The following is a 25,560-nucleotide window of genomic DNA, read 5'->3' as shown; positions in this document are numbered from 1 at the left end:
TATGTATAAATCTGAAGGTACACATAAAAACCAATGTAAACTCCAATGTAAATGTGCATACGTGTTCGCACCTGGCTTTTGCAGGAGTAACTTGGGGCCTTTGGAGTTGAAGCTGGGTGCCTGGGTCTGTGATGAAACCCATAGGACTGTTCGTGACAGCACAGACGTCCTGGCCGACAGTCCTTCCCAGATGTTCTCATCCCACTTGGTGCCAATTCTATCCTCCCAAACCCTGGAGTCATCCTCAACTTCTCTTGATCTTTCATCCCACATCCTATTGGCTGTACCTTCAAACTATGTCCAGAATCAGTTTATTCTCCCCACCCCCGACCCCGACTGCCTACTGCCTGTCTGCTTCCTCTCTTTCCTCTAGTCTATTCCCAACACAGGAGCCACAGTAGTAATTTTTTTTAATTACGAGACTTTTTTTAAGAGCAGTTTTAGGTTTACAGAAAAATAAGCAGCAAGTACAGAGGGTTCCCATACATTCCCCCCACCCCCGTCTCCCCTGTTATTAGCATCTTGCATTAGCGTGGAACATTGGTTAAAATTGATGAGCTAACGGTGTGATACATTATTATTAACTAAAGTCCATGGTTTACATTAGGGTTTGCTCTCTGTGTTGTGCATTCTGTGGGTTTTGACAAATGCAGAATGTCATGTGTCCACCATTACAATGTCATACAGAATCATTTCAGTGCCTTAAAGATCCTCTGGGCTCCGCCTGTTCATCATGCCTTCTCCCTGAAATGTTGGCAACCCGCTGATCTTTTTACTGTCTCCGTAGTTTTGCATTTTCCAGAATATCATACAATATGCAGCTTTTTCAGATCGGTTTCTTTCACTTAGCAGTATGCGTTTAAGGTTCCTCGATGTCTTTTCTTGGCTTAGTAGCTCATTTTTATCGATGAATAATTTCCCATGTATAGACGTACCAGTTAGCTTATCCATTCATTTATTGAAGGTCATCTTGGTTGCTTCCAAGTTTTGGTAATATCTACCCTATTTGTTACTGCTTTCTATTTGTTGCCCTTGTTTTTTTGTTTTGGGTTCCACTCTTTTTCTGCATCTCTGGTTTTAACTGAACGTTTTATATGATTCCAGTTTTTCTCCTCTCTTAGTATATCGATTATACTCTTTCTATTTTTTTTTTTTTTTGCGGTATGCGGGCCTCTCACTGTTGTGGCCTCTCCCATTGTGGAGCACAGGCTCTGGACGCGCAGGCTCACTGGCCATGGCTCACAGGCCCAGCTGCTCCACGGCATGTGGGATCCTCCCGGACCGGGGCACGAACCCGTGTCCCCTGCATCAGCAGGCAGATTCTCAACCGCTGCGCCACCAGGGAAGCCCTCTTTCTATTTTTTTAAAATAAATTTATTTATTTATTTTTGGCTGCGTTGGGTCTTCGGTGGTGTGCACGGGCTTTCTCTAGTTGGGGCGAGCAGGGGCTACTCTTCGTTGTGGTGCGTGTGCTTCTCATTGCGGTGGCTTCTCTTGTTGCAGAGCACAGGCTCTAGGCATGTGGGCTTCAGTAGTTGCGGCATGTGGGCTCAGTAGTTGTGGCCCGCAGGCTCTAGAGTGCAGGCTCTGTAGTTGTGGTGCACGGGCTTAGTTGCTCCGCAACTATGTGGGATCTTCCCGGACCAGGGCTCAAACCCGTGTCCCCTGCATTGACAGGCGGATTCCTAACCACTGCGCCACCAGGCAAGTCCCATATACTCCTTTTTAAAAAACTTTATTTAGTGGCTGCCCCTGAGTTTGCAGTGTAATTTACAGCTACTCCACGTCAGAGGGAGCCTTTTGAAACCAAAGTTAGATCATCTTCTTCCTCTGCTCAGGACCTACAAAGACTCCATCTCACTCAGATAAAAGCCAGATCCTTGCAGCGGTCTCCAAGGTCCAGCACGATCTGACCTGCGACGTCCCTCAGCCCTCTCCTCCACACCCTCTTGCTGCAGCTACACTGGCCTCCTTGCTTTTCTTTAAACCTGTGGGCACCTCGTGCCTCGGAGCCTTCGCTCTGGCTGTCCACTGTCTCAGGAGTGCTCTCCCCAGATACCTGTTTGGCCAACTCCCTGACCTCCTTCCAGCTTTGCTCAGATCCCGCCACTCACCTTGGCCTTTGGTGACCTCTCTCTTCGCACCGTCACACCACCTGACCCTGCAGCACACCGATCCTTCTCGGTCCTGCCTTGTTTCCCCACTGCTCACGTCTCCTCTGACAGCCTCCATAATTTACTTGCTACGTCTGTGCTTTGCTGCCTGTCTCCTCCCACGAGAAGATCCATCCATCCCACCTGAGGCAGGGACCACGCAGGTCTTGTTCTCTGCCATGTTCCAAGCGCCTTGCACAGAGCCTGACTGATAGCAGGTGCTCACAGCTCTTTGTCCAGTGAATGGGTACGCATGCTGCAAAGCATCTTTTCAGACAAATCCTTTAGCACTGTGCCAAGAATCATAGAATTAGGACCAGGCTGTTTGGAGGGCACCAAGGCTGTCCAGGCTCCTTACGCTAAGTCTGGGATCAGGGTGAGGGGAGCTAAGAGAAGCTGTTAAGCTGGCAGCCCGGGCTGGGTAATCTTTTAACCATGCACAGGAGTCCTTGCAGACTTCCAGCTGCTGCTATGGAGGATGCTTGCTTGTCCCTAATTGGTCTGTGCGAGCAGCCTGTTAATGAGCTTGTCTGGGGGTGGGGAGCAGTGGGGAAATGGCCTTTCCTGGTCTCTGTGCTCTAGGCCCATAGGAGGGTGTCGACGTGAGGGTGATGGGGCTGGAAGTTGCTGTGCTGGATACAGGTCAGAACACTCTGGGTCCCCTCCCTGGTCCTGCCTGGGTCAGCGTTGGATGGCTTTTCCTGTTCGATGGAGTGAGCATCTTTATATCACAGGGGTGACGGGAGGAGGAGAGACCTGCCATCCCTCGGAAGGGGATTATCTCCTGTCCCCAGGCAGGTGCGTGGGTGGCACTGTCATTTCAGCCTTCCTGCCACAGGTGTAGACCTGACATGTGCCTAGGGGTTGAGAGGGGTCCCTCCTCTGACTACTTTCCTTGGCTTGCTGTCCCCAGATGGCCTCTTCCTGGGATCCTCTGCATGGTGACCCCAGGGGGGAGGGGGAGGGTCAGCCTTCTGGCTTAGTGCTGCTCCAACTCCATCCATCTGCCGCAACTGAGGAAGCCGAGCAGGACACTTTGGCGGCTGCCCACGCTGGCCATTCATCCCGTCAACATTTATTAAACACCTACTATGTATCACGCATTGTGCTCCACACTGGGTTTACAAGACGGAGTAGTTGTAGTTTCCGCCTTCACTTACCTGCTACCAGGTAATGGAATCAAGACTTGAGATGCTCGGCAGGGTGTGTCCAAAATGTCAACCAGTTCAGCACCAGCACTGGCCCATCACAGTGATGGTGCTGTAACCCACCAGTGTGATTTTAGGAGCATGAGCCCTGGAAGGGATGAAGACAAGGTCTTCCAGGGATGGGTGGACACACCACAGAGTGAGAAATCCGGGAACACTTACGTGTTGGTTCCCATGTCCTCCCCTCTACCTGACGACTCTTCTCATTAGTTCTTTCTCCTGCACTACTGACCCCCCTTCTCTGCTGGACCATTCCCAGCAGGAAACATGCTCCGTCTTAAAGAAATACCCTTGACATCCCCATTCCCCATCCTTCCCCACCAGCTACTTCCCTCATGTCTCTACTCCGGTTTATAGGAAACATTCTTGGGAAGCGTAGCCTCTGCTCATGGCCATCATTTCTCGTGTCTCGTTCTCTCTTGAACTCACTTCAGTCCAGCTTTGTTCCCCCGTCACTCCAGGAGCGTCGCTTGTTGAGGTCACTCTTGGCTCTACTTTAAACCTCCCGTCATCATCACTGACATTTGACTCGGTCACTAGCTCCCCCGCTCCTGGGTCACATCCTTCCCTTGGCCATGGACTCATCACTCTCTGGTTTCTTCCTGCCTCCCTGGCAGCTCCTTCCTGATCTCCTTGCAGCTCCCTGTTCATCTCCCTGATCCCTGTAACTTGGAGCCACCCAGGACACAGTCCATGAGCCTGTCCCTGTGGACACTTTCTCCCCAGATGATGTCTTCCGGTCTCTGCTGATGATGCTTGTGTATCTCCGAGGACCCTCACTCTTCCCTGAACTGTAGACCCGCCCAGCAGTGCCTGGGAGACTTAGCCTCTAGCTCCCTCGACCTGCCCTTCCTTGGATATCCCTCATCTCAGAAAACCTTCATACCCCACACCCTGGCATCATCCTTGACACTCACTGCCCGCCATGCCAGGCTCAATCACACATGTCCTGTCCAATCCACCAGCAAATCCTGCTGGCTCTGCTTCCAAAATACGTCTGGAATCCTGCCTCTTCTCGCCCCGGCCTGACGGACCCCTCGTGCCCCAGGACAACGACAGTAGACTCTTCCAGGGTGGACATGTCTGCATCCACCCTTGTCCCCCCGCCCCCCTGCAGTCCACTCTCACACGGCACTGAGCCCACTTCCTGTACGTTGTAAATCACATCATGTCATTGCCCTATTCTCAACTCCCCACTGGCTTCTCATCTTGCTCAGAGAAGAAACCAAGCCCTGATGAGGGCCCGGGAGGTCCTGTGAGACCTGGCCTCCTGCCTGTTCCTCCAATAATAGGCCTGCTCCCACCTCAGGGCCTTTGCACCTGCTGTTCCTCTGCCTGGAATGCTCTTCCCCCAGATATCGGTGAGGCTCCCTCCCTCTCTTTCTTCACATCCCTGCTCAAATGTCACCCTCTCAAAGAGGCCTTGGCTGCCCCACCTAAAATAGCCACCCTCCCTCCTGGGACCTGTGGGTTGAGGGTGGTGACATGCAGGGAACTTCCAAGAGGCCACCAGCGTCACCCGTGGTCCTTGCTGGGTGGTGGGGATACATTTCTCTTCCGACCAGTGATGGTCCTGCCTCTCTGTTATGCTCTGTTCATCTTCCCACTGGGTGCCCGAGGCTCTTCCCAGGCAAAGTCCTGGAGCAGACTTTCTGCTCTGAGAAGCCTCACTGACCCGTTCAATGTTCTTCCCATCTTTCGGGGATTCCCTCCTTTCTCTGAAAGTTCACACTTCTCACTGCTTTCTACCTCTTTCTTGTGGATGAGGAAGTCATCTATTAAGCCAAATGCTGGCTGACTTCAAGGACCTTATTTAGTGTGAGTGCATCTTAAAAAGACTGCAAAGGGCCATGCTAAGCCTGATGGAGTTTGTTGGGGGGGGCGTGGTCTCAGGTCCCATGAGTCCTGAAAGCAGAAGATATTTAAGAGTGGGGGGATTTTCTGCACCCCCAAATCATCCAGGAAACTATCGTTTTCCACCTTTGTATACCACCTTCATGATTTCTACTTTATCCAAATACTACTTGTACTGTGAGATTTGTGTTCTATTCACACAGAGGTAAGACCTGGTGTAGAACATCTGCATAGTTACACCTTCATTCTGGAATGACCTACAATTGCAGGCAGTCTCCTTCCATTTAAAAGTTAAAGCAACAGTATCTAGAAATGTTTTAAGAAAACTTCTAATTCCTAAAAGTATAGTACTTTGGGGTGGTATTTTTTGCTGATGCCAAACTTTACATATGGTGGCAGCTTTGGGAGTCTCCTCACAAAAGGATGGCATTCTTAGGTTGTGCTAAGTGAGCCCAGGACAGCACACCTGCTAATCTGAGGACAGTCGTTTCTGTATATATTTCTTTAAGTCACCTCAACTCACTGTTTTGTAAATGAATTCTTCTCCACCCTAAGCAATGCTATCCATGAAATCATGGGTTTAGTTAGACTTTAGGTTGCTTGCAGTCAGAGAGACCCCCCCACCACCACAAGAACCCCGCTGTTATGGTGGCATAGATAAATCCAGACATTTACTTCTCTCTTACATAATAAGAGCCTGGGTGGAAACCGTCCAGAGTCGGGGCAGAGTCAGGGACTTGTATTCCTATCTTGTTCCACCTTCCCTAAGTGATGCACTCAACCACGTGGTCCAAGATGGCCCCCTCCACGCCCACATTCCAGCCAATGGGAAGGTGGAGAGAGGATGTGGGGGATACACCCCCTTTTGTCATCACTGCTGCTCAAATCCCATTGGCCAGAACTCAGTCATATGTCTACACCTAGCTGCAAGGGAAGCAGGGATATGTAGTTTCTTCTGTGAGAAATTTTGGGGATTCTATTGACATAAAAGAAGGGGAGAGAGAACATTAGGTAGTTTCTGTCACAATAGGGCGGTTGTGTATGTTTCTAATAGGTATTAAAATAAGTCTTACTAAAATTAAAAAGCAGTTTATTCCTGTACCACCTCCCATCATTTGGTGCGTGTATCACACTTGAGAAGACAGTATTGTAGGTCACTGTCCTTTGTGACAGTCATTCTACTGGAACCCTTGCCTTTTTGCAGGTAGAACAGGTAGAAGTTTGGCTATTTCAGGATGTGGGCCTCATTTTTTTTTTTTTTGCGGTACGTGGGCCTCTCATTGTTGTGGCCTCTCCCACTGCAGAGCACAGGCTCCGGACGCGCAGGCTCAGCGGCCGTGGCTCACGGGCCCAGCCGCTCCACGGCATGTGGGATCTTCCCGGACCGGGGCACAAACCCACGTCCCCTGCATTGGCAGGCGGACTCTCAACCACTGCGCCACCAGGGAAGCCCGGCCTCGTTGTTTTTTATTAGCAACTCTGGGAGAGGTTGGACCCTCCTCTTCGTGGAGAGGAGAACGCCCGCTCCTTGGAGTATGTCGATATGCTCCTGCAGCCTTACAAGGACCACCTGCCTACTTTCCAACGCATCCTCCGGCTTCCTCCGGGAGTTGCCATCATGGTGCTCAGACATGGGGAGTTCCACTTCAGCTCTCAGAGGCCTGGGGGAGTGAATATTGCTGACATCTTTGAACTGCAAACCTCCACGTGCTGTTCCCAAGGCTGGGATCTGTCCTAGTGTGGATGTGTCTGCTGGAGCTCACACCTGAAGTTCTGATGGGAAGCAGGGGTCCAGTTTTAATGACCTGTCAGCACTGTGTGTGACGGCAGCTGCATGTCCCAAAGCTGGGGGAAGCCTGTCTGTTAAAAGTTAATGACCTAAGAAGTCCTGACATAAAGTAAAACCTGGAGTGAAATTCCATGGTGTTGTGGATAGTTAATTCTTTATTAGGTTTTCCTAAGATTGGGCTAAAAAGCATTTAATCTTTATTAAGTTTTGCGTTAACATGTCATTGCATTTTATTGATGCATTGATCTTCATTTGGCTGATCTGGGGCAGGGAGTGGAAATCTCTGTGCTGTGGTGTGGCCGACAACTTCCTAACAGGTTACCGACCTGTAATTTTTGTTTTGGTGGGGATCTCAAGTTTGAAAGAGGAGGCAAATGCAGACCAGATGGGACTGTTTGTGTTCATTCATGGCTGGCTGGTGTTGAGTCTCTGTCTTTCTCTGTTGCCATATGTGTTTTTTTTTTTTTTTTCTTGTGGTACGCGGGCCTCTCACTGTTGTGGCCTCTCCCGTTGCAGAGCACAGGCTCCGGACGTGCAGGCTCAGTGGCCATGGCTCACAGGCCCAGCCGCCCCGCGGCACGCGGGACCCTCCCGGACCGGGGCACGAACCCGCGCCCCCCGCATCGGCAGGCGGACCCCCAACCACTGAGCCACCAGGGAAGTCCAGCCGTATGTGTTTAACAACTTCATACTCCACTGACGTTAGAGATTATATTAATTTGTTTTGTCTGAGAGAGCGTCGTAACGTGCTTTTTTGGAGAGAGAAGAAAAATCAGAAGTTCCAGGCTTCACTAGTTTTGTCTCTATAGCGGTTGTCAAAGCAGAGATTCATTTTTTTTTTAGAGTCTGGTGCCAGGAACGGAAACTCAGATGCCCCAGGGGCAAGACAGGTGACATGACGAGTTTGTTCGGCCAGCTGGGGGCTGCCTTCACTGCCTGGTCCAATGAGAGCAGACGCTGCTCATCTCCAGGCAGGAATTGGGGTCCAGAGGTGCCAGATTTTCCAATTTTTCAACCGTGGCTGGAAATCTGGACTTTTATGAGAAATGTAGGAAATAAATCTAAATTAAAAACACTATACAAGCTTCACAAAACACACCTGTAGTCCAGTGTAGCTCTTGGAATCTCAGGTTTTAGCAGATGGTTCACGAGGCTTATTCATCTCCAGCCAACTCCTCCCCTGTGCGCTAGACTCCTCTGTCTGTCTACATGACATATCTCCCTGGAGGTCTCACGGGCATCTCCTCCTTACCTGGTCTTTGCTCTGAACCCGTTTCCTCCTGCAGCCTTCCCTATTTCTGTTGATGGCCACTCCATCCTTCCAGCTGCTCAGGTTGAAAAGCCTGGAGCCATCTTTGATTCCTCTCCTCTATCACATCCAAGCCATCAGCTATTCTTGAGACTCTACCTTCTAAATATATCCAGAATCTGACCCCTTCTCCCCACCTGTACTGCCCGACCCTGCTCCCAGCCGCCATCAATTGTTCACCTGGACTATTGCAGTAGCCTTCTGCCTGGTCTCCCTGCTCCCTGGCCTCACTTCACCCCAGTCCTTTCTTACCACAGCAACCAGAGCAGCTCTGCTAAGTGTTAATTGGACCACATCCCTCCTCTGTTCAAAATGTTTCAATGGCTCCTGTCTCATTCCAAGTAAAAGCCAGTATCCTTAAAATGGACCAGAATGTCCTAAGTGATCAGGTTTCTCCACTAGGTCTTCAACCTCCTATCTGTTGACTTGACCCACTCTGGGGACAATGGCTTTCTACTGGCCCTGGCATTTCCTAGGCACGTTCCTACCTCAGGACATTTGCACCTGCTCTCCCCTCTTCCTGGAACCTCATCCTTTCTCTCACCCTCACCTTCTCAGACCTTTCTGCCAGTGGCCCTTGCTAAGAGAAGTTTCTTCACTTTCCTACATAACGTTTGGACCACCCCACCCCACTCCTGCCAGCATTCTTTATCCTCCTTCTTGTCTTTGTTTTTCTTCATGGCCCTTGCTACTGTCTAACACGCTATACATTTTATTTCTTTATTCTGTGGATGATCTTTCTTTTTCCCACTAAAACGTCCACTCCGCAAGGTCAGGGATTTCTTCCTGGCATGTGGAGAGGACTCATTTTTAAACGAGTGAATGAATGGTGCAGATTCAGGAAGGTTTTCTGCATTATTATGACAAATCCATGGATTTATACAAAGTTATTATGTTTCAGTCTGTCACAATTGTTACTCTCTTTGATTTCGGTAAGTTTCTTTTTTTTTTTTTGGCCGAACCTCGTAGCTTGCGGGGATCTTAGTTCCCAGAACAGGGCTTGAACCTGGGGCCACGGCAGTGAAAATGCCAAGTCCTAACCACTGGACTGCTGGGGAATTCCCTGGGTGAGCTTCTTAACCTCTCTCTGCCTTGGGATCCTTCCTGTAAAATAGGAATAATGATGGCACCCAACCTCCTAAGGCGGACATTGGATTAAATGGATAAACATATGACAAGCACTTAGAACAGCGTCTGGCAAATAGGAGGCACCATCTTAAGGTTTGCATTATTGTTATTACTGCTACTATTATTTATCCACGTGAAAATTAAAATGGCACAAATAGGGGTCACAACTATTATGAACAATATCCCAAACCCCGCTTCTCTACCACGCTTTCTCCTCAGAGATAACCACAGTCATTACAACTTTTTCTTTATTTCAGAACTTTTCTATGCAGTTAAATATAAACGTACGTACCTGTAGAAAAATACAGTACTTAGACAAATAAATGCTATACTTTGCATAATTTTTTTTTCTTTTTCTCTCTCGACCATACATTGTGGAGATGATCTCACACCATTTCATAGATGTCCACGTCACTCTTTACCACTGCTATATACTGTTGTAGAATATGGGGCTGCTCCAGATTCTGTGGCTCTTCCCCACTTGTGGACATTTAAGCTGTTTCCAAGTTCTTGCTGCTACAAACAGTGCTCAGTTAGCATCCTGGCATCTGCCCTGTGAATGCGCATGCCGTTCTCCAGGGTAGACACTGAGGCATGAGATTGCTGTGTCCAAAGGTTGATGCATTTGCCATTTTAATACATTTCCCTCTCAAATGGTGTTGCCATTCACAGTCTCCTAGCAGGGTGTGAAAAGTCTTTACTTTTTTTTTTAAATTGTAATTTTTATTTTGAGAAACAAAATAACGTGAAAAGTACAAAGAGTAACGTAACCAACATCAGTGTACTTATTAGCACCTAGGAATGTCAGCTGTTAACAGTTTGTCACATTTGTAATGTCTTTATTTTATTAAAAAAAAACCCAACATTACAGAAGAAGTTGACGTTCTCTTTTGCACAATTCATCCCTCCCCAGAGGCTCTCACGGTTATGAATTTATCTTGCACCCTTGCAAACCATTTTTATATTTTACCTATATGTAGAACCATGAACAATATATTATTTCTGTGCATTTAAGATTTTTATCTCAGTGTTGTATTGGCTGTAGTATTCTGCAACTTGCTTTTTTCCAGCAACAATGTATCTTGTAGACCTATCCTCCTTAACACATTTAGCCCTCCCTCATTCTTTTTACCTGCTGTGTAATATTCCTTTGCACCGTGGTTTATTTCCTCTTCTCCAGATGATGGGCATTTAGGCTGACTCCAGTGATCCACTATTACAACCAGTCCTGAGATGAACACCCCAGTCAGAAAACATTCAGATTCCTCATTGTGTATTTTTATAGTGCTTTGGTTTTATGTGGCATACAGAGTAACATAGTCTTTTTCTTTTCATAGACATAGAAATAGCTTTGAAAAGAAAACTACCACCTTATCTGTCTTCTTCCACCTGCCAGATGCTGATTCTTTCAAGGATAGAAAGACTGGATATTTACAGCTTGCTTTGATTAATTTCGTTCCTCTCGTTACCGATGGACATCAAAATGGAAAATCCCACACTCTAGGCTCTTCATTATTTGAATCTTTTTGTGTTGGATGTTCTCTTTCATTCCACCGATACTCGCTGAGTACCTACTATGTGCCAGGCTCTGTTCTAGGCAGGGAAAGCTCAGACATGGTCCTTGTGGTCATGGATTTCCATTCTTGGGGGAAATGGACACTATAACAGGCATGAATCAGCACCTGCTCTTCCCCCTCTAGAGTTCATTACTGAAGAGGTAATGGAGATGTGTTTCCTTGGCCAAGTCCGTCTCCTGGCTGAGCCCTCAAGGAGATTTGTGGTGAGCAGTTTGAGTGGTGTTCTGCTTATGTATTGCTGCATAACAAGGCAACCCAACGATGACATTTATTTTGCTTTCTAATCGACGACTGGGGAAGGGCTTGGCGGGGCAGCTGTCTCTGTAACTTTCGCCATCATCTGGGGCATCTGGAAGAAATCATCGGAAGACTTGCCGGCTCACGGGTCTGGAGGTTGATGCTGGTTCTCAGCAGGACCTCAGCTGGGCTGTGGCTGGGCCGCCTCCATGAGGGCTCCCCATATGGTTGTCTGACTTCCTCACAGTAACGGCGGCCAGTTGCAAGGCTGAGCATCCCAAGGGGACCAGGCAGCAGCTGCATTGCCTTAGTCTCAGAAGTCACATGGAGTCACTTCTGGTGTAGTCACAGGCCAATTCATACTCAAGAGGAGGGCACATTGGCCCATGGAGGTGTGTCGATGTCGGTTGTAAGAAGGGCATGTGGCATGGATACACTGGTGCGACCATCTTTGGAAAACACCATCCACCACAAAGTGGGCAAACCGTCCTTAGTCCTGTACAGGTGTTTAGCCAGATCTGCCAGTGGGTAGTGGCATGGCTTGCCTGGATGGAGACGGCCGTGTGGACTGTGGCTGGGATGGTAGCAGAATCACTGAGGGCTACTCGATGCATTAAGACCTTGCACTGCCTCCTTAACACTGCACAACACCTGTTGTCTCTCCCATTTTACAGGTGAGGAAACTGAGGTTGGGAGCCCTTGCATAAGCTCCAGGGTCCACAGTTAATAAGCAGGGATGCTTGGGTCAGAACCCAGGCATATCAGTTAGAGTCCCTTCCTCAAGTCAGCATAACCATCCCCATCCTCCAGGGAGGCAAGGCTTCTCTGTTTGCTCTGAAAGCTCCCAGCCATGGGAATCCATGGGGCTGCCTCTCCATGGCCACTTGGTCTGCTAGGCCTCTGGTTACCATGGCGACGGTGGCCAGCCACACAGAGAGACGCTTGTGACCTTTCTCCCTTCCCCCCACGCAGTGGTTCTTTCCCTTATTGAGCAGAGAAGAGGCGTCAGGAGGACCCCTCCTGTCTGTCCGCTGATGGGCTTGTTGATTTGAGAAATGGTCTTAGGACGTCTCCTTGACTCAAGGCACGGGTGGAGCAGTCATAAAAATGAAATATGACGTCACGTCAGGCGGCCCATCACTGAGTTCTGGTGCCTGAGACTGTTCAGTTATACACACCTGTTTCCAGGCTTCCAAACTCTTCTGTAAAAGACCCTTCAGGGTGGAATTTTTCCTGCTCGTTCCTCTGGGCTATTTTGGGAAGATGTTCACATATTCTTAGACGTAACTGAGCATGACGAAAGGTGGGTGTGTGGCGGTGTTTGCAGAAGAACTCTGTAGTCCATGGCCCTTTCAAAGGGAAATTCACACTTAAGGATGTTCCTGGCTCTTTAGCGCTCACCCCGCATGGCACCTTTGTTTATTAGTCGTAGGGTAGCCGGGCCACTGTTATAAAAGTGAGACCATTTCGATCCTGGGTTATGAGGGGAGGCAGCTGCCGCTTCCGAACGGTGGTTTAAAGTCAAAATTAATTGGGATTTTAAATTAATTGAAATAGACATGAAAATTTTACATTCACAAAACACACCCGGCAGCTGATGGCAATTCGTCCTTCCGGTTTGCTCAGGTGCACAAGTCATGTCATCCGTAGCTTCAGATACCCAGGATCTAATCGCATCTTTCCCCTCCACCTGGATCCAAGCCCCATCGCATCCTGCCTGGAATCTGCCATGAGCCCATCATGTCTTCCTGCTTCCATGCTGGTCTCCTTACAGTCTGTTCTCATTAAGGAGCCAGAATGAGTCTATCAAAATGTAAATCATATCGCGGTGCCTCTCTGCTCGAAACCCCAAACAAATAGGGCAGAGAGTGGACAGGTCAGAGGGCAGGGAGGGTGCATGAGGAATATGATGCATCTTTTTTCAGTCGCTTGCTATTTCCTTCCTGGCCTTGTGAGAAGCAGCCTGGGGGAAGCTGGAGTGGTGTCTTCTTTTACTGGTCAGGCCAGATCTGACTTCCAAGGATGGCTGGATGAGGGATGTGCCAGATTGGAAAGGACATTTCAGATCAAAGTGACAGGCACGCGGTGTAAAGGAGTGAACTGGGTGCTCATACAGAAACTGAAGAGCTCCTGGGACTCTCCCTCCAGGCCAGGTAATAGGGAGTGGTGGGAACTGGCAAAGTGGGGACCTGTGTGCCCAGCCTCTGAGAGACTCCCCAGCCCTGGCCAGTGGTAGTCATATGGGAATGCGGGGTCTGATGCTACCAGATGTTCCAGGTTTTCAAGAGAAGTCAGAAATCCAGACCTGTGGACTCTCCGTGTTTTCGTTATTTGACTATCACTGTGAACTCAGGGACTTTAGCACACTCCATGTGTTTCAGCCATGGAGCCACTCCTTGTTTGGATGCTCTAAATCATCCCAGCTTTGGCCGGCAAGCGCTGCTTTCAAGCTGCCTCACGTGTCCTCCTGACGCATCCCTGTCCGTTTTGGAGCGTCCTCCTATGCCCTGGCACAAGCTATTCTAGGTTCATCTGGTACATTCCTGCTCCAGAGTCAACCATTTCTACAAGAATCCTGGAGTTGAGCTCTGTTTTAAAAAGTTGATAGTAAACCCATGTTCAGAATGAATGCTCAGCGGTAGCCAGATCTGCTGCTAGGGCGGCCCCCTGGGATGCCCGGGTAGATGTCTCTGCACCATTTGGAAAACCCCAGGCTGAGTGCCACCATCTCTGCGGAGATTGGCCTCTGCTCCCGGGCCCTGTGGGGCTGATGAACGACACAGCTAATGCATCTGGACGGTTACATTCCACTTGGGGCAGCCACCCAAGAAATGTCTGATAAGCACGTTCCCCGAGTGCTGCTTTTACAGGTTTCATCTCGCAGAAATCTGTCAGGACTCAGGTGTGCATTCAGAGGTGACAGAGTAGGCTCTATAGACCGTGTCCTTTTCCCCAGTCCGTTATCTGTCTGTTACCGTGAGGTTACTGGGAGACCCATGACGGGGCGGTGTCTGGAATGGGTCATCCCTAAAGCACAGACCATAAACCCGTGGAGAGATCTCCCTTAAGACCTTCTCCCTCTGCCCCGTAGGCCACTGGGTCCTGCCTGTGTCATGCAGAAGCCTGTCCATGCTGAGGACGTGGACTCTGTATGATTTCTCTGGAACATCTCTAATGTGAGCTCGGGCTCCGATCGCCAGGGGTTGAATCCTGGCTTGGCTACGGACTGGATTTGGAACGTTGGGCAAACTACTTAATCATCCTGTGCCTGAAACAGACTCACAGACGTAGAGAACAGACTTACGGTTGCCAAGGGCGGGGGGAGGGAGTGGGATGGAGTGGGAGTTTGGGGTTGGTAGATGCCAACTGTTACATTTAGAATGGATAAACAACAAGGTCCGACTGTACAGCACAGGGAACTATATTCAATCTCCTGTGATAAACCATCATGGGAAAGAATATGAAAATATAGTGTCTATACATGTATAACTGAGTCACTTCGTTGTACAGCAGAGACTGGGACAACATTGTAAATCAACTCTACTTCAATAAACAAACAAACAAATAAATAAATAAAATAGAATCAAAGGGGAAAAAAAGGCACAACATTGCAGCTATAAAATACGTCCCGAGATGCAATGAAAAACACAAAGTGGAGACAGTAGAAACCTACCTCAGAAAGTTGTGATGACAAGTAAGTGAGTTAATCCATGTAAATCCCTTCGAACAGTGGCCGAAACACAGCAAGGCTTGGTAAACACGGACATTTATGATTATGCGAATCGCTGGGTCCAGGCAGGCGTAAACAATTCCTGGGGTGTGAGTTGCATGGTCCAGTACATTTCTTTTTTCTTTTCCTTTTTCTTTGCTTTCCTCTTTTTCTTTTTTTTTAAATCAACTTTATTGAAGTATCATTTATGTACAATGTACCCATTTTAAGTGTATAGTATTTTGGTGAATTTTGACAATTTATATACACATTTAATCTTCACCATAATTGAGATATAGAACATTTTCATCACCCCCCAAATACCTTGTACCACTTTCCATACGGTACATCTCCCACTCCATCTAACCCTCCCCAGCCCCAGGTAACCATTGTTATGCTTTCTGCCACTGTGGATTAGATTGGTCTTGTCTAGAGTTAAATATAAAATTTCCTCTTTCTTGACTCCCCTTGCCTCTTTCCCTCCCTCCTTCCTTCCTTCCTTCCATTGGCTTGAACTATGTTTCTGTCACGCGCATCCTCTGCTGGCTTCGTGGATGTATGACCCGGGCAGTTACACAGAGCGCCACCCTCAGGAGGGTCTCGTACTTTGTTCAGTGCTTTGCTGTCACTGGCTTGAAATTCTTAATACTTTTTGAACAAGGGCTCCTGCGTCTTCACTTTGCGTGAGGCCCTGCAAAGTCCACAGTTGGTGCTACATGTTCGCAAGGCAGTTCTCTCTGTTGGGGCGTCTCTGGTTCTCTGTTTCCGGGCACACAAGGGGCTTTCGGTATACATACTGATTGAGTGGAATTCCTATCACTGGGGCCAGTGCATCTTTTCCCGCCTCTGTTCTCTCCATCCAGCGCCCGCCTGGGCGGTGTGTGAGCTCGTATATAACTGTGTGCAGAGCACGTTAGCTGAGTGTGCAGAGAGAATTCGATGATGCTCTCTTTCTCTGCAAATCTCCACCCAATTTGCAGTCAAGCAGCCGGCTCAGCTTTGGGAACCAGCCTCGATTGCCGTGTGGGTGTCTGAAACATTAACAAGGTCTTGCTTTCTACAGCCTGTCCTCAGTAGGTGGAGGTCTTGCTGAAATCTGACATCAACTTGACAGCAGGGGGCAGGCCGTCCCCTCCATCCCGCTCAGAGCAGGTTCCCAAGTAGAAATAGCTTTCTACCCTGGGTGGGGTGGGAGGACGGGGGGACAGGGGACAAGCGGGCTCCCATGGGCACCATGCTCCTCACTGAGTAGGCACCTCTGCATACAGGCTCACGAGAGGCTCAGCCACTTCTTCCAGCAAGAGGCCGAGCGAGCCAGGGCCTGGACTGGGCAAAGCCTCTAAGCTGGGAACAGCTCAAGGTCACGAACCCTCGTGAGCAAGGCACAAAGATCTTTTCTTCCAGCCCAAATTAGTGAAATTGCCGGGGGCTGTTGTCATTTTTCAGCTGAGTCAGAGGGATTAGGAGTCGGGATGGACTTTCCTTTCCTTGGTGCGAATGAGCAGGCCGCCTGGCTATTCTTTCATCGATTAGAATCGAGATGAGCTGAGACACGTCTTCTTTGAGCAAAGCGCTCTCCTTGGCGTGGCAGCCACCTGGGAGGTCTGCGAGGCCAGCCCGGCGGGCTGGCTGGGGAGACCCGGGCCGCACAGGTTGTGGATGGGTGAGCGCTGTGCTTTCAGGCGGAGTGCGGGGGCATGGGGGACATTAGCTGGGTCAGGTTCTTCGGTGCCCTGGCCTGGCTTCCGCTGTTTTTCCTCACCCCAGAGAGCATCCTCCTAGGCTTGCCAACTCTGTCAGTCACAGAGACCACGCAGGCGTGCACCCAGAGAAGGTAGATTCAGGGCTAGAAAAGGCACAGCACGACCGCCCATTGCAACCGATGGATAATTTGCCTGGGTGTGGATGCGATGTCTCCTGCAGAGGATATGCCGCAGGGCTTCCCCCAAGCCCCTCTTTCTTTTCTTCTGCTCGCTTACTTCACTCTGCACCGTCTTCCTGGCCCAGCTTGTGCTTGTGTTGGTGGTCCCCGTTTTCCAGTTGTTCTTGGTGTTTTTTCAAGGGTGAGTCAGTCCCACAGGTGGCTTTCGAACCACATCCTTAGACACCAGTAGGAGCTCAGAGTGGGCAACCTGCAACTGCCTGGCTTCAAATTCTGCCTCCGCCCCTGCTAGCTGTGTGGCCGTGAGCAAGTGACTTAACCTCTCTGTGCTTCCATTTCAGCGCCTGATGGAGCTGACTATGGTACCTCTGCTTGTAGGGAAGGTGAAAACGGGTTAATACATGTGAAGTGTTTGGGACGGGTCCCTGGCACAGGGTGAGTGCTGTGTAAATATTAAACACTGTTATTTAAATCCACGGAGAGCTTGTCGTGGCCTCACAGGCATCTATGGAGAAGCGGCCACGTGCCTCCGCCTCTCATAAGTAGTTGATGCGCTAAAGGCACCAGGCCACATGCATCCCTGGCTTGCCAGCCGGGCAGCACTAAGAAGGGGGTGACATTCTCTGAGCCCCTGTCCTTGCCTTTTCCTGGGCTGGGAGTGGGACACTGGCTTTCGATCTTGGTCCTGCCGTTTCCGTGATGGGTGCCTGTTGGCGAATCATCCTGCCTGCTGGGCTTCCAGCCCAGCCTTCACCTTTTGGGGCTGCTGAAGGGCGGGTAGGCACCCCTGGGAGGGGCTCCAGACCTGCCTCTGCCACATGCAGAAAGCTCTTAGCTCTCATCTTTATTGGCTTCCCCGTAAGAAAGTTGTTTTTTCCTGAAGCTGTGCTCCTAGGTAAGTGGAAATGCAAATAAATGTAAACAAGGAGACACGTAAGAGGTATGAGAAGTGTTTCTTAAAACATTACACGTCATCACAGAAACTTGGAACCCCTTTCAATATCCAGCAGGAGAATGGATCCATATGGTATTTCCATACAATGGGATACGAGACGGTAGCGGAATGAGTGGGTGACAGCAATGTGCATCAATAGACGCGAATTTCACAAAGACAATGTGGAGTGGAAAATGCAGATTGCAGAGGAATAGAATATACTACCACTGGTAGGAAGTTTAAAATTCCAGAAACAATACAGCATATCAGAGTGTAAGTAGACATTACATACTGTAATCAAGGTAACAAAGGATGCAACCATGATGAAGTTCAAGTTCAGAAAAGGGGTTCCTCTGGGGTCAGGAGGGGAGAGTGATTGGGGAGGGGGCCCAGGGCCTTGAGCTGACTCGTGAAGATTTATTTCTTCAGCTGAGTTTTGGTACACGTGCATTCGTTGTGTTTCAAACGCTCTTTTGTAAATCTTAAGTATCACATCATATATAGTTTGTCTGAATAAAAGTTTGTAGAGCTAAAAAACATAAGTCTGAAAGGTACTGGACTGGATGTCCTTGATGTCCTCCCTGGTCCTGACCCTCTGGGATCCCCTGGGTGTCCCCAGAGGCCATCAGTGGGACTTTGGTTTCCCAGGTGGGTAGGGTGGTGCCGTGGTAAGAGAATCGGAAGAGGTGGCTGGATTGTCCCGGTGACCTTGGATAAGATCGGGGTCCTCTCTGAGTGTCAGTTTCCTCACCTGTAGAATGGGTAGAATTCAGCCCCTGTAACTATACTCGCAGGGTAGGTGCAGGGACTTGCTGGGGTGATGGTGCCTTAGGGCATTTGGCTCAGAACTGGGTGCGATGAATGTGCAGGACATGGCAGATGCTGTTAGTGGTGATAATGAACCCAAGAGTGACAGGTGGAGGGAAGGAGGAGGGGACGTGATGAGGACATGCCCTCCACCGCAGAGACTTCTGCTTTGGTAGCTCCAAATGCCTCTGCCGTCTCAAGTTCAAAGCCCCACGAGGAGCAGTTTTGACTCACGCTGCTTCCCAGCCTCCTCTTCTGTTCTGGTTGCACACACTGCTTCTTTTCTCTTGGCCACAGGCTGACCCTGACCTATTGCAGATCCCATGACTAATGGTGACCTCAGACTAACCTCCCCATCCTGCTGGGCCAGGCGCTGCCTCTGTGCTTCCCCTCGGGGCCGGGCTGGGCTGCCCTCCCTCTCACTGACCCTGGGTGGTAGGGGCAGCCTGTCCACCCTCTGCTTGTGGGTGGGCCCTTCTCTCTGACGGAGCAGGGGCTCTGTTCAGACAGAGAGAGAGCGCAGAGGGAGGCTTGCTCTTCAGGGGAGCAGTCAGACGCCCTGGGCCAACCCTTTCCAGGACCGCTTCAGCTCCTTTTTGTCACGAAAGCTGGATGGGTCTGGCTGGCCGCCTGTTTTGCACCAGGGTGTAGGATGCACTCCACAAGGTCACAGGGAATAGAGCTTCTTGGGGATAGAGGAAACCTACAAGCTAGGGAGGAGGGAGGGGAAGAAAGACCAGGCCCCATCTTCCCATCGGCCGTGTGGTGGGGTCTGCGGGGTCCTGGCATTCCATTGAACTTACAGTGTGGAGTTTGCATTGCATGCAGGGTCACCGCCCGGGCTCACCCACTTTTTGTTGGAACTAGGCAGAGAGCAGCCTTGTTAGTGCGGAAATTTCCAGGCTGTTTGAAACCAGGCAGTGTGGACTTGGAGGGCCAGCTGTTTATCAAAGTCATCTGGAAATACCAACAGCCCATACCTGGGAAGCTCGGGCCCATCCCTCCCGGTGGAGAGCAAAGCCCCCGGCCTTTTGGGAAGCTGAGCTTGTTGTCCAGTTAACCCTTGCTGTACACCCAAGTCTTGATTGGACAGCCATGCTCCTTGTATCACCCCCTTGCTTTCCTGCTTGCCTGGGACCTAGATCTGGGACATTATGTCTTGGTAGGTGAAATCCTGTCTTCTCCAGCCCTCTGAGGAATCAGACACCCTATTTATGATCACAGAGGGCCCAGTTGAATGATGGGGTCATTTTCCTATGATATGCTCAAGAGTGATTACCTCGGTAAAGGCATTTTTGGTTTCAAGAGACAGAAAACATTAGACAGGGAAAATAGGAATGTATTGGTTCATGTAGTTGAAAAGCTTCAGGTGTGGCTTGATCCAGCAGTTCAAAGAGTGTTACCAGGACCTAATATCCCTCCTTGTCTTGGATTTCCCTTGAGGATGAGCTTATACTGTGCATCCATATGGGGATAAGATGACCTCTCAGTAAAGCCCAGAGAGAATTAATAGTTCTTACCAAGTATTTCAAACAGAAGTACTATGCCTTATTATCCCTGACCTGAGCTTGGTCTCTGATTGGCCAGGCCTGGGTCAAGTACCCATTCCTGGAGATGAGAGTGGAATTGCAGTTAGCTGAAATACAGAGAGAGGGAGGAGATAGTTCCCAAAGGAAAACTGGAGCGCAGTTACCAGAAGGGGGTAAATAATCATGCCGAATGGCTAATAACCACAGATGTCCACAGGCATCTAGAAGGGAGCTGCCCGTCTCAGGCAGCACAAGTCATTGTTTCTGACAAGGACTTGGTCTCCCTTCGTAATGTCTCCAAGTCCTGAACTAAGCCTGTAGCCTTTGTTTGGGACGTTGGCTTGAATCCTGGCCTTTCACCCAGAGCCCCTCGCTGGAACCGTCAACAGTGGCCCGGAGAGGGAGTCTAACCCAGCGGCCTCCTTCATACGGGAACCAGGGAGGAGACAGGAGCAGAGTGAAATTGCTGGCCTGTGTTCAATTCAGATTTATTCTGCTGGAGCTAATTGTAATCTTTATTTGGTCCCAAGTGATTCATTCTTATAGTTCTCATTAGAGCGGAGAAAATTAATTTTTATTCTGCCATAAAGGTGGCTGTAATAATCTGGGTTCAGGGAGGGGGATTACTTTAATAAGATTTGCCAGTAGGTTTTGAAATAGTCAGCTTTTTTTTTTTTTTTTTTTTTTTTGCGGTACGCGGGCCTCTCACCGTTGTGGCCTCCTGTTGCGGAGCACAGGCTCCGGACGCACAGGCTCAGCGGCCACGGCTCACGGTCCCAGCCGCTCTGCGGCATGTGGGATCTTCCCGGACCGAGGAACGAACCCGTGTCCCCTGCCTCGGCACGCGGATTCTCAACCACTGCGCCACCAGGGAAGCCCTTAAGTATCTTTTGAAGACAGAAAAAGAGCCTCCACACCACTAGTCATTAGGGAAATGCAGATTAAAACTGTAATGAGATACCACTGCATAACCAATGGGATGGCTAACATAGAAAACACGGCTGATGTCAAGTGTTGACAGGATGTGGAGAAACTGGAACCCTCTGCTGGTGGGCATGTAAAATGGTGCTGTTGCTTTGGGCAACAGTTTGCTAGTTTCTTGAAAAGTTAAACAGACTTTTAAAAAAAGTTAAACAGCATTGCCCCATGACTCAGCCATTCCAGTTTTCGGTATCTACCTAAAAGAAATGAGAGATTTGTTTATAAACATTCCTAACAGCTTTATTCATCATTGCCCCCAACTGGAAAAGACCCAAATATCGATCTACTAGTGAATGCATGAACACACTATGGCATATCCATACAATGGAATAAAAAGGAATTGCCCAGTGATTCATGCAACAACGTGGGTAAATTTTAAATAATTATGCTGAGTGCAAGAAGCCAGATGCAAAAGTCTGTATACAGTATGACTACATACATATATGAATTTCTAGAAAAGGCAAAACTATAGAGACAGACAGCAGAACACTAGTTACCTGGGGCCATGGGTGGGGATGGGGGTTACCTGCAGACTAGCACAGGGAACTTTAGGGGATCAATGGAAGGGTTCTAAAACTGGATTGTGGTGATGATTACGCACCTGTACAGATTCACATTGAACTGCACACCTTAAAATGGGTGCCTTTCATGGTATGTAAAGTATACTTCAATAAAACTATTAAAATATGTGAAGACAAAATACATTCATAGGGTTGAAATTTAAAACGTATAGAAATCATGATAATGAAAAAAAGTGATTATGATGATTATAATAAAAATAAATCTTGACTGCCCCACAGCGATCCAGTTTTCTTTTGACCAAGCAACCAATATTATTAGGTTCTCCCCAGTGTGTTCAAAGAGCTTCATGCATGGAAAAGCACATAACTATATCTTTCCATGTATTTATTTATATATATATGTGTGTGTGTGTGTGTGTGTATATATATATATATATATACACTATGTATAGTTTATTTTCCCTTCTCAAATACTAGTAAACCACGAACACTATTTTGCACCTAGCTTTTTTTCCACTTAACATACAGTGTGTCTCGGAGACCTACCTCTAACATAAAGAGTTGCATTTTTTCACGTGCTGTCATTTCTCTTCATGCTATGGCTGCTCCACCACTGATGCAATCACTCTTCTATTAGTGGACACTTGGCTCGTTTCCAGGCTTCGGCCCCTACATAAATACTTGGCCAAGTTGCTTCACCTCATGGTGTCTCTCAGCTTCCTCTTCTTTCAGTGGAGCCCCTGGTCTCACCTGTCTCCCTCCCATAGTCGTGAGGATGAAGTGACTCATCTATAGAAAGTGCTTAAATGGTACCTGGCACACAGAAACTCTAGGTAAAGCATTAACTAGTATAATGACTGCTTCCAAGAGAAAACTTGCACATCTGTCATTTGACCAGCGTGCAGGTATATATATGTTAGGATAAATTTTGAGAAGTGCAGTTACTCAATCAAAGGATACATGCAGGTTAATTTTGTTTTGTTTTCTGAGGGAGTATTTTTTTGCCATAATGTGTGGCTTGTGGGATCTTAATTCCCCGACCAGGGATCGAACTCGTGCCCCCTGCAGTGGAAGTGCTGGGTCCTAACCACTGGACAGCCAGGGAATTCCCAGGTGCAGAATAATTTTGGATGGATTTTGCTATATGATCAATTTTACACCTTTGAGTGATGAATGAGATTGTGTCCCCAGAGCCTCACCAAACTGCAGTAGATCTGATATTTTGGATTTTTGTCAGCCAAAGAGGTTAGAGGTGGCATCTCCCAGTTTTGGGAGGAAAAACCCTCAACTTCAATGGGGTTGAAACAAAACTCTTTGGGCTCACTGGCATAGCCTGTTTTCTATTGGAAATGCAAAACAAGAGAGCCCTTCTGGGATTCTTTCCACTGAGATAGCTAGTAACCAGGGGAAGACCTCACAGCCTGTGGCACCGACTACGTCACGTTTACATTTTGCAAATTGAATAAGAAATGCAAACGATTTCTCAGGACACAGCTGCCTTGTCCCGGGAACATATGGATAAGGTACAAACACAAACACATGAAACCTGGAGAAAAGCACAACATCCCAGCCGACAAGAAGCCTTTTGATTTCTCATCAAAACATGAATGTTCTGAGGCACCGTAAAATGCGTGGCTATGTGAGAAGCATTCACAATCCGGGCAGGAGGAGAATGACGCGAAAAGCACACACTTTATGGAAAGTGGAGCGATTTTCCGGTTCGGACTGGCTTGTTTTGGATCTGACTGTTTGGAAGAAGTGGCCACATTGGAAAAATGATTAGAAAGTAATCTGTTTGTCAATGTATTTATTCATTAAGCATTCAAAGAATGATTATTTGAACGCATGGATTGTTGCCATTGGAAAGTCATTATCAGAGATCTGACATTTTTGCAAAGAATTCCAGAAACACGGGGCCTCCGGTGTCTCATTGGAAGCTGGCTCATTTTTATGGTGCAAGGAGTTGTTCATTTCTTGTATATTTCCCTTTGCCCTTTGTTTTTTAAAGGACTTTCTATTTTCTGTTTCCAGCTTTTCAGTTGGAACTTTCTGGCTGCCTGTCTTCTGGTGGGAGTTTCTCCTCTTTCTACACAAGTCATGGAACCTCACAAGATGCCATGGATTCAGGATATGTGCATGCAAGAGTTCCTCTAATCGGAGCCAGCGACTTAAAAAAAATTTTTTTTTTTGGCGTATAGTTGCTTTATGCTGTTGTGTTAGTTTCTACTGTACAGCAAAGTGAATCAGCTATATGCATACATATATCCCCTCTCTTTTGGATTTCCTTCCCATTTAGGTCACCACAGAGCACTGAGTAGAGTTCCCTGTGCTATACAGTACCTCCTTATGAGTTATCTGTTTTATATATAGTAGTGTGTATATGTCTGTCCCAATCTCCCAATTCATCCCACCCCCCTTGCCTCCTTGGTAACCATGAGTTTATTTTCTACATCTGTGACTCTATTTCTGCTTTGCAAATAAGTTCATTTGTACCATTTTTCTAGATTCCACATATAAGCGATATTATGTGATAGAGGCAGCGACTTGACCCAGCAGCTCTAAGGACCCAGTTTCTCACTGACTTCCAGTTTGCTCTCCGTGGTGTGGGCTCGAACTTACGTCCCTGGAGCCCTGAGCTCCCTGCTCAGTGCAGAACTGCATCCCTCTGTAGTTCCCAGGCGCCATCCTCCCACCACACTGCTCCTGGGAGGAGGGCAGGTCTCTTTGGGGAACTTTGCAGGGGTCCAGAGAACTTGTGTCTCTCTGCAGCTGGCCTGCACTGGGTCACGTGCCCATTAAAGACCAAATGGGCAAGGTTTACCCCAAAGGGAGAGAAGAGAAACAGATACTGGGGAGGCAATTAACAAATGCCTGAATAATAAGAAAAAGACTTCTAAGAGTCTGGCAGTTGGCCAGTCCCCGTGCCTTTGGACTTTGGAAGAATCAACTTGGGATCTGTTCATTGCTTTGGGGGGAATGACTCTTTCTTTGAGTGACTGGTCTTGGGCTCAACAATCTTTATTTCAGTACTTCAGATTCTGCTGAAAAAGCTACCCGCGCTCTTCACTGACCTGTTTTCAATAAAGACGGTATGAGCTCAAGATGGAACACGCTCTGACATTCCGTTGTCATAGCAACTCAGGTGGTAAACATCAGCTTAATGCTATTTATTTTTTTATTTTTTAAATATTTATTTATTTATTTATTCTGGCTGTGCTCGGTCTTAGTTGCAGCACACTGGTCTTCTAGTTGTGGTATGTGGGATCTAGTTCCCCGACCAGGGATCGAACCCTGGTCCCCTGCATTGGGAGCGTGGATTCTTACCCACTGGACCACCAGGGAAGTCCCAGCTTAATGCTGTTTAAAGGGGAGGGGTGACAGGAATTAGGAATTGAGGGGATTTGAGGAAAGCTGGAGATTTGGAGCCCTAGTCTAAGCTCCAGATAATACGGGAGGTATTCAGTCGGATGTCTGGGCAGACCCCACTTCTGGCTCCACTAGGGGACCTCCAAAGGGAATGGGTTGGAGCTGCCAGGAGAGGGTTTCAGACCAGACCCAAGGGAGGGTCCTCTAACAACTATTCTCATCCTCCCTTTATGGCCCACTTCTTTTTTTTTTTTTTTTTTTCCGGTACGCGGGCCTCTCACTGTTGTGGCCTCTCCCGTTGCGGAGCACAGGCTCCGGACGCGCAGGCTCAGCGGCCATGGCTCATGGGCCCAGCCGCTCCGCGGATGCTCCTGGACCGGGGCACGAACCCGTGTCCCCTGCATTAGCAGGCGGACTCCCAACCACTGCGCCACCAGGGAAGCCCCTGCGGCCCACTTCTTGAAAGAGCTGTCTGTTCTCAGCGCTCCCTCTCATGTTCTGCCCACTGCTCGTCGCCATCCTTGTGCTTCTGGCCACCATGTCGCCACTGAAACTCCACTGAGTTCATCCAAGCTG

At 48.6% G+C, this 25,560-nt stretch overlaps 1 protein-coding gene across 1 annotated transcript in view; it reads left to right on the top strand.

The window, feature by feature from the left end:
- LOC132502799 (transmembrane protein 132B) overlaps window positions 1-25,560 on the top strand; it is a 374,167-nt gene that overhangs the window by 98,471 nt on the left and 250,136 nt on the right. The window lies entirely within an intron of this gene.

This window comes from Mesoplodon densirostris, chromosome 15, assembly GCF_025265405.1.
Source record: "Mesoplodon densirostris isolate mMesDen1 chromosome 15, mMesDen1 primary haplotype, whole genome shotgun sequence".
Taxonomy (NCBI): domain Eukaryota; kingdom Metazoa; phylum Chordata; class Mammalia; order Artiodactyla; family Ziphiidae; genus Mesoplodon; species Mesoplodon densirostris.
The sequence above is the reverse complement of the archived record's forward strand: the minus strand, read 5'-3'. Positions and strand labels throughout refer to the sequence as shown.